We start from the raw sequence: 8,613 nt of genomic DNA on the forward strand, positions 1-8,613 counted from the left end.
CCCCTAGAGAGGTTTCTACTCCAGAGAGTGAATTGCTTAACAGTAATATGCTTATATGTATGTACCTATTATGTACATATATAATAATATTAACTATTTATTTATAATTAAATTAGTAAATAATTACTAATAATCATTTATAAATTCATAAGTGAAATAAATCGTTAAATAAGTAAAATAAATTAAATAATAATCATAAAAAAATAAAATAAATTAATAAACCAAGTAAATGAATTGATAAACAAAGAAATAAAATAAAATTATAAAACAATAATTTAATAAATAAATAAGTAATCAAATAAATAATAAATGAAATGGATAAAAAATCAAATGCAGTAATAAATAAAATAAATTCCAAATAAATAATTGGAATAAAATGCATAAATAAATAGAATATATGACAAATATATTAATAAATGAAATTAATGAAAAATTAATAAAGTGAATAAAAAAACAGAATGAATAATTACTTGAGAGGTCTAGTAACGAAACAATTACATTTATCTCTACCCCTATGTTTGCCATCAAACTAATTAACCAGCTTGCATTGAAACTGTCTCGTAGAAGTAAATTTATATCTCGGGGGTCAACAAAAGTGTCTTGTGTCCGTTAGGACGAGGTAGCTTAACATGGGATTTCCTATACCTTAGGGCGTAAACAGATGTGTCCGCTCTGCAACGGTGCCCGTAAGTAGATGTTTTACTGTATACGCATGTATATTTACAAATGGATTTGAGATAAAGGATACGGGGGACTCAAGACGTGGCAACGGCTAAATATTTTCATCGGAAAGAAAAAAACAGAATCATTATAAACTATGATTTTCCGTATTTTATTATATTTGAAATAATAAATTTGACGTATTCTGAGGCTGAGTTCCACTTAAATTTAATAATTAAAACTTTCTAAACTGTCATTCCAATTGAGCTAAAACATCCCCAAAAACTTCTTGGACAATGAAAAGGAAGTTTGATGATGAAGTAAGAACTTTTTTAGGTGCAATTGACTTTGTATGCATTAACAAACATAGTGGCTGTTGTGATAAACAAAAGAAATAAGCTTTCTTACATGTCCGAGGTTAGGTTCAACAATTGTTTATCGTCCGATCCGTAGAACAATCACAATAAATACACATTTCTTGACGAAGATTTATAGTGTTCGTATGATTTCCTCTTCTGTGTTCTGCGTATCTTTTTTTCCTCTTTCTGTATAGCTTTTAACTGTCAGCAAAATAACTACATCTTCCTTAAAATGGTGACTTGTTCATAGCAAATAACAGGGCGCTCCGTTAAAATACAAAACAAAACACTCCACAACCACGAGTAACGTACTACATTAGATGGGAATATGCAAGCTGCTATTTTGGTTCCCCGCCAAATTCAAAATCGATGAATTGATATCGTATTATATAAATACATTTACATGATATAGATGATTTATTTTAAAATTATACTGAAGCATTGTTATCAAAACATTAATAATGAATAAAATTACATGTGACATACTATATGAAATATTTAAATTAGACTAAATGATTTTTCAACCCACACATTTGCCAAAAAATAATTTTGGCAAAAAGAATTATTGTAAACGAAATTTTACTCAGTTTACAAATAGGCGTGCGCTAAAATGATAATCATATGATTTATTTAATAAATAGTAATAAATAATAAAATAATTATAGACTATAGGTCAAATATTTTTTATTTCTCTTTAATATATAAAAAAAATGCTCATAGGCAATTTAATTACATATAAACATAATCTTTAGACCCCATATATTTGAATTATATTGTTATAGTCATAATTATGAGTAATTACTACGCATAATCTTGAATTTGAATTCAGTTTTGATTTGTCCTGTCTACAATTTATGATCCACATTGACAGTCTTACTCTTTGTCCTAGTGGAAAACGGTAAAGTTTAAATCCATTCTCGCTTCTATGTTTAAGAAACGGAGCACTGCAGCAAACCATTTTTTCTTATATTCTAAACTTAATTTTAATTAAACTATACGACACACTTATCGCACTGTTTCCCGCGAACTGTCCAGGAACCAAAATGGCGAATAGATGTTCCTGTATAATATAGTACCCTACCACGACGACAAATGATAAAACCATCGAAATATAGTACTGGACCGCTGGATGGCTATCGGAAGAGGACTGAGGAATGGACAGAGAGAACAAGTCGAGAGAGACGACTGTCCTTTTCTAAGGATTGCGATTTGTCAATAGCAACTCAGCCGTATGCATCGCCCCACTCTTTCCAAAGATATTAGTCTTAGGGTCGTATTCATAGTCCGAGCTTAAGTGTAAGTCCTCCTTAAGCATAAGCTTAAGGCAGCGTTTAGATTCACAGACCGCTATCTTAAAAAAAAACTTAAAAATTCGATCTTCGCTAAGACGTCTGTTGAGATAGATATTCATAAACATTGCTTAAAACAGGATTAAAATTTAAAACCAACAGATGTATTCATAGGCAAATAAGATAATCTTATAAAGAGATCTTAACCTTACTTTTCATTGAAGAACGAGAGTTTTTTCTAAGTCAACATTTTTGTTGACTTTGAAATCGTCTTAAATAAAATTTTATTAAGAAAAGCCGTCCTTTTTTGTTTCAAGATATTACTTTGTTGAAAATCTTCAAAGCTTCAGACCTTTGTCTCACGATTTAAAAAAAATTTTAGTGTACTCGTATATAATTCGTTTAGTAATAGAAAACGAGCCCTAATTCAAAATATTGTGGCTTTTTCTTAATATAGCTCGGTCACTTTTTTTATTTTCTATCACATGTGAATACTGTTTTGAAATTTTTAAGAAATATATTTTTGCTACGGGAAAAGGGGCATTTTTAGGTTGTGATCGCCAACGTTTCACAGATTTACATTACATATAGATATTCCATCATGATACAATGAACAAAAAAAATTTTATAAGCAAATTATTTATTGAAAATATGTTTTCTATAATTTTTAATAACTTAAAGTTTTTTTTAAAGTTATGTTGCAAGAAATTTGAATGGAAACAATATTTTAATGACAACAATTTCTCATAAGACTATTCTTGTTAATATTATAAACAAATACATTATTCAGGCATTTGTGGTCAGAAAAATTAATTTTTTTTCGAAGTCAATTTTTTTAAATTATGAACCTCATGATAATTTCAGAAAAATTCATAATTTATTAATAAATTATATTTTTTTTGTTAAAAAAGTTTAATTAAAACATGCATCATTCCGGCATTTGTCGACGTAAAAATTCGTTCTTTTTCAGTCAGTCCTTCTAATTTCAGAAAACAATTTTTTTCATCCAATAATTACATTTGTTTAACAAAAACAGAAAAGCAATCAAGTAATTATAAATGTTTCTGAAATTATCGTAAAGTTCCCAATTAAAAGGATTGACATTCGAAATAAACGAGTTTTTCTGTCGATAAGTGGCCAAACAATGCACTTGTTTATTAAATTTGTTTGAAAAATCAATAAATTTATAAACTAATTATAAATGTTGCTGAAATTAACACGAACTTCTTAATTAAAAGGGATGCCATCGAACGAATTTTTCGTCATCAGATGCCCGAATAATGCATTTGTTTAAAAATAAATAAAATTTATCAAATAGTAAAGAATGTTGCTAAAATTATGATGGAGTTCACAATTAAAAGGATTAGCATTGAAAAAAACGAATTTTTTCGGTCGATAAGTGCTCGAATATTGCATTTGTTTATTAAATTTGTTTAATAAAATCATAAAATTTATCAAAAAATTATGATTTTTCTGAAATTATCATGATGTTCCTCATTTTAAAAACATGACATCGAAGAAACGAATTTTTCTGACGACAAATGCCTGAATAATGCATTTATTATTAAATTTGTTTATAATATAAACAAAAATAGTCTTAAGAGGAATTTTCTTCAAAAAAATATTGTTTCCATTCAAATTTCTTGCATTATGACTTAAAAAACTTCAAATTATTGAAAATGATAGAAAACACATTTTTAACAAATAATTTGTTTAATATTTTCTTTGTTTATTCTATCATATTGGAGTATCCTAATATAATGTAAATCTATGAAACGTTGGCGATTACAATAATTTTTCTATTACTGACGAGCACCGGGAACGTCAAATAGAAAAATTTGTCATTTTTTCGTCATATTTATTCATTTATAAAAAAACTGAAAAATTAAATTAAAAATATGGCTCGACAACTTTCTTTGATTTTTATCAGCTTTAAAAAAAAACATCCAAATTGGTCCACAGTTTCAGCCGAAATCATATTTTGAACCAAAAAAATGTACGTTTTCCCCACTGTGCGCCTGTCAGCAGAACCGTCATTAGAGTAAAAGGGATAGAGTACTTTTCTTCCAATTTTTCGCGCTCTGTCTCTTTTACTCTTATGATATTTCCTGTTGGCTGGTAAGCAGTACACATGCGTGCAAATACACCTTTAATCTACTTTTAACTGTCAAAATTTAAGTATATTTTAACCAATCAGATTGTCAGATACATGAGAATTATTAGGGAAATTGCCGAACACGCATTAAGATAATCTTAAGTCAAAGATATTATCAGAGATGAGGTGGGAGATTGCTTATGCCGTGTATTTGATTTCGACCGACTTACCCCAGCGCGCCCTGTTTGCCTTAGCCTTCCGGGAACTAAAATTAAAGGTCCAAGAGCGCGCCCTGTTTGCCTTATTGTTATTTTTCGGGAACTAAAATGAAAGATGGCTTACCTGCTACTCACTTGGTAAAACACGGTACAATTTGATAAAGTCGGTAGAGAAGATCGGAGTTGGTAACAATAATACATAATAAAATAATAAATTAAGAAAAATATATCAAATCTACTCCTTTAAAATTAATTATTTAACTAATCTTCGGCTTTAATGATTTTCTCAACTAGAAAATGTTATCATAATAAAGATAATTTTTTATTTATTATCTCCAGTTCTTAGAATAATATAATTATTAATTAATTTATAATTAATACTATGAATAATTATACCTAATTATTTTGATCCATGTTATTTAAATTTAAATTCATTATTGTGTTTTTAAAGATAAGGAGTTTATATAATAATAATTAGAGTATGATCTTCAATTCAATAGATTCTATATATTAGAAGCTATTCAGTATCAATATTATTAATATTTTACATAATTTTCATTAGATAATAAAGCTTTAACGTTGACCAATTTTTAATTTTAAAATTGTAATAGCTTCGAATTAAAAATTATTTTTCAATTACATTATTCAATTTTTATCACTCTGAATTAGTCTAATTTTAAAAATTGAAGTTGGTCATTTTTACAGAGATTCTGATACAAAAATCTTTTAATATATGAATTTTTCTTAAATTTCAAGCAAATTCAATTAGAACTTAGTCAATACCGTAAAAAATTTAAAAATCTTAGTATTTAATATGTCCATACGAATAGGAAAGAAATACTGCCTTGATTTAGAAGAACACCGTTAACTGCATTTTGGATAAGTCCCTTGAGCCGCCTACCGTTAATTGCTTCAGGTGACTTTATCCGATTTGCAGTTAACGGTGTTTTTCCAAATCACGATAGAATAGGCATGTCGTTGCCGGATCTAAATAACGAGCGGGCTGTTCTACCTAGATTTTGGATTGCTAAACCTCTATTGCTTTTGCAAACCAACATGGTCCACTCCCCCTTATAACTTATGATCAATCCCCGCGCTCAAGTTAGGTAGCATGAGGCTAGTCCCCTCCTATTCCAATGTTCATCAGAGGCGGTGGAGCCTTGCCAAGGGGACACGGGGGCCAATGCCTCCCATAGAAATCGACCAGGGAAGGCCAAAGTCTTGATTTGCCTACTCGTAAATAAAATGCTTAAACCAAAGATAATAATGTCTTTGCTTAAACTCATCCGATCGTAGGATATAGAAACCTTCCAATTCTTTTTTGCTTTGTTTAACTTTTGAAATTTATCTGGAATCTATGTGGAATAATAGAACCCTTTCCGAATTCTTTTATATTTATCCGAAACCTTTGCGAAATATTTGAAATTTTTGTAAATTCTTCATAAAATCTTTGAGATATTATTGCAACCTTTGTAAATTCTTCGTGAAATTTTCGCGAAATAACTTTTTTAAATCTATTCAAAATGTTAAAAATTTTTGAGAATTTTTAAAACTTTGTGAAATAATAGAAGTCTTTGTAAAATAATGGAAATATCTGTGAAATCTTCTAAACTCATCCTAAATCTTTCCAAAATGTTTGAAATCTTTGTAAAATCATTAGGACGTCATTGGAATGATTTGTTCAATCTTTGAAATCTATTTTAAATCTTCGTGAAATATTTGTAAGCTTTGTGACATCTTTAAAGTCATTGGGAAATCATTGAAAATTTTGTGAAATTTTCCTAAAATCTTAGTGAATTCTCTCAAAATCTTTGCAAAATCATTAGGCAATTATTGAAGTCTTTGGTTCAATCTTTGAAATCTATCTCAAATCTTTCTGAAATATTTGAACTCTTTGGGAAATCATTTAATTCTTTATTAAATACTGGTAAATTCTCTAAAAATCATTGTGAAATATTTGAAAGGTATCTGAAATCTTTCAAATCTATCTGAAATCTCAGCGAAATCTTTGAAAACTTTGGGAAACCATTGAAATTTTTGTGAATTGTTTAAAAGTCTTTGCAAATTATTTGAAATACTTTTAAAATATTCGGTGATATTTCTTAAATTAATAAAACCTTCATGAAATCTTTTTAAAATAATTGAAGTCTATGCAGTCTTTTAAATCGACCAGAAATCTTTGAAATCTTAATTGTCGAATAATAAAAGACTTTATCAAATCTTTTAAATCTATGCGAAGTCTTTGCGAAACCTGTGAAATTGTTCCGATTTCTATGGCATTTAACCGTTCTCTTAATAACGTCATTTTAAGTTTTAATAATGTCAGCTTTTAATAATGTCAATTTAAGTCAAAATCAATTGCACTTAAATAAGTTAGTGCACATTTTTGAATGGACATACTTTGACGTGCTAGATCTTTAACCATTTTTAATAAAATCATATGTTAATTATTACATCAAGAATGTAAAGCTTCATTAAGAAATATTAACCATCCTAAATTTGTAATATGCCAATGGCGTAAAACACATCGGTATTTAGCAAGTAAATAGTCGCTAGCGCATCTGGAGTACGGTGGGACGACCCCTTGTAGGATTTGACAAGTTTACGCCTGTGGCGTAAAAAATATTTGGGACTCTAATCTGTAATGCAGCTAGCCCATTCATCGTTCGGGAAACTTTCATTTGAAACAGTCAGGCCTGAGGTTGTAAAAAGTGGAAATATATAGGCGGGAAGTCTCTAGGACAGTGGTCGGCAAACTTTTGCTCAATTTTCAGGTATGGTCAGGCTCCTCTCGACTTAATTTTTTCTACTACTTTTCGGTCTATTCATGTACCTTAGGGTGAGTGAGCTTACTCCAGCAAGGGTCTTTTGTCCACAGGCATGTCAAAGTAAGGAAATTATAAAACTCTTAATTTTTTAATTAGCGATTTGAAAATAGCATTATCAGCATCTACGAATTTTTCCGATTCCAATGATATATTATTTGCTTAGAAAAGTTAAAAATTTGAAGGAGTTTATAATCAAGAAACATCAGATTGACAGTCAATTTAATACTAAATACTTCTCCAATTTTCAACCTTTATAGACAAATTACATGTCTTTGGAATCGGAACAATACGTAGATGACAAATATATTACTTTTAAGTCACTGAACGTAAAATTACGAATTTTTTAATTTCACATTTTTTCCCATTTTATAACAAAGGACCCTTGAGGAAAGGGATGATCTGGCCAAGCACGTAGGTACTGCCCTGAGAGTAGGTCACAGGGCAGCCAGGGCAGGCTACCCTGTCCAGGGCAAGAGCGTGCCGACCACTGCTCTAGGAGTCTAGGACTCTCGGTAGATTACTGGGGATGAGTATTCCATGATGGGGGTGAACTTCAATATTTATTTCTGTTCTTATCGAATTTTCTTAACACGTTTATTATGAGTTACAGAAGTTGTTCTTTTCAAGGGAAGAACTTTCCGATAAATTCAATATTAATGAATGGAAATTTTTTAATCAACATACAATTGTTTAGAATTTGCCAGTTATTATTCTCATTATGAAAATGTGAATTCATCCAAGAATGTACTTTTCATATTTTTTAAATATTAATGAAACGTAAAAAATGCATTTTTAAGGTATTTCGCGATGAAGGTAAAATGAAATTCTTCTATCTGAATTTGATCTGAATTTTCTACAGAATTGCATTTATCATGTTTTTTACTTCAAGGTTTAGATAAATGTAACATTAATATGCATTATGAAATTAAGAAAAATTCAAGATCTGACATACAAAATTGTATTTATTTAAGCGAGACGTGTACGCAAAAGTATTTTAAATTATATTTGACATGCGCAACAGAAACTTAATTGTTAATTAGGCGTCAAACACAATCGTAAAAATCTGTTTTTCGGATTCAGGGGTTCTAAAAACGCGGACATTTGACAAAAACTGGGCGAACCAATTTTCCAGAAATGTAATACCTTCTCTAACGAGAATGTAAA

At 29.4% G+C, this 8,613-nt stretch overlaps 1 protein-coding gene across 14 annotated transcripts in view; it reads right to left on the reverse strand.

The window, feature by feature from the left end:
* The window catches only part of LOC117171393, a 52,555-nt gene extending 51,269 nt beyond the window's left edge, over nucleotides 1-1,286 (reverse strand). For all 14 annotated transcript variants that reach the window (XR_004466878.1, XR_004466877.1, XR_004466869.1 and 11 more), the window contains exon 1: nucleotides 1,069-1,286. The gene's annotated coding sequence lies outside the window, so the exon portion shown is untranslated. The remainder of the gene's footprint in view (nucleotides 1-1,068) is intronic.
* Nucleotides 1,287-8,613: the final 7,327 nt, after the last annotated feature.

This window comes from Belonocnema kinseyi, chromosome 1 (assembly GCF_010883055.1).
Source record: "Belonocnema kinseyi isolate 2016_QV_RU_SX_M_011 chromosome 1, B_treatae_v1, whole genome shotgun sequence".
Classification (NCBI taxonomy): Eukaryota; Metazoa; Arthropoda; class Insecta; order Hymenoptera; family Cynipidae; genus Belonocnema; species Belonocnema kinseyi.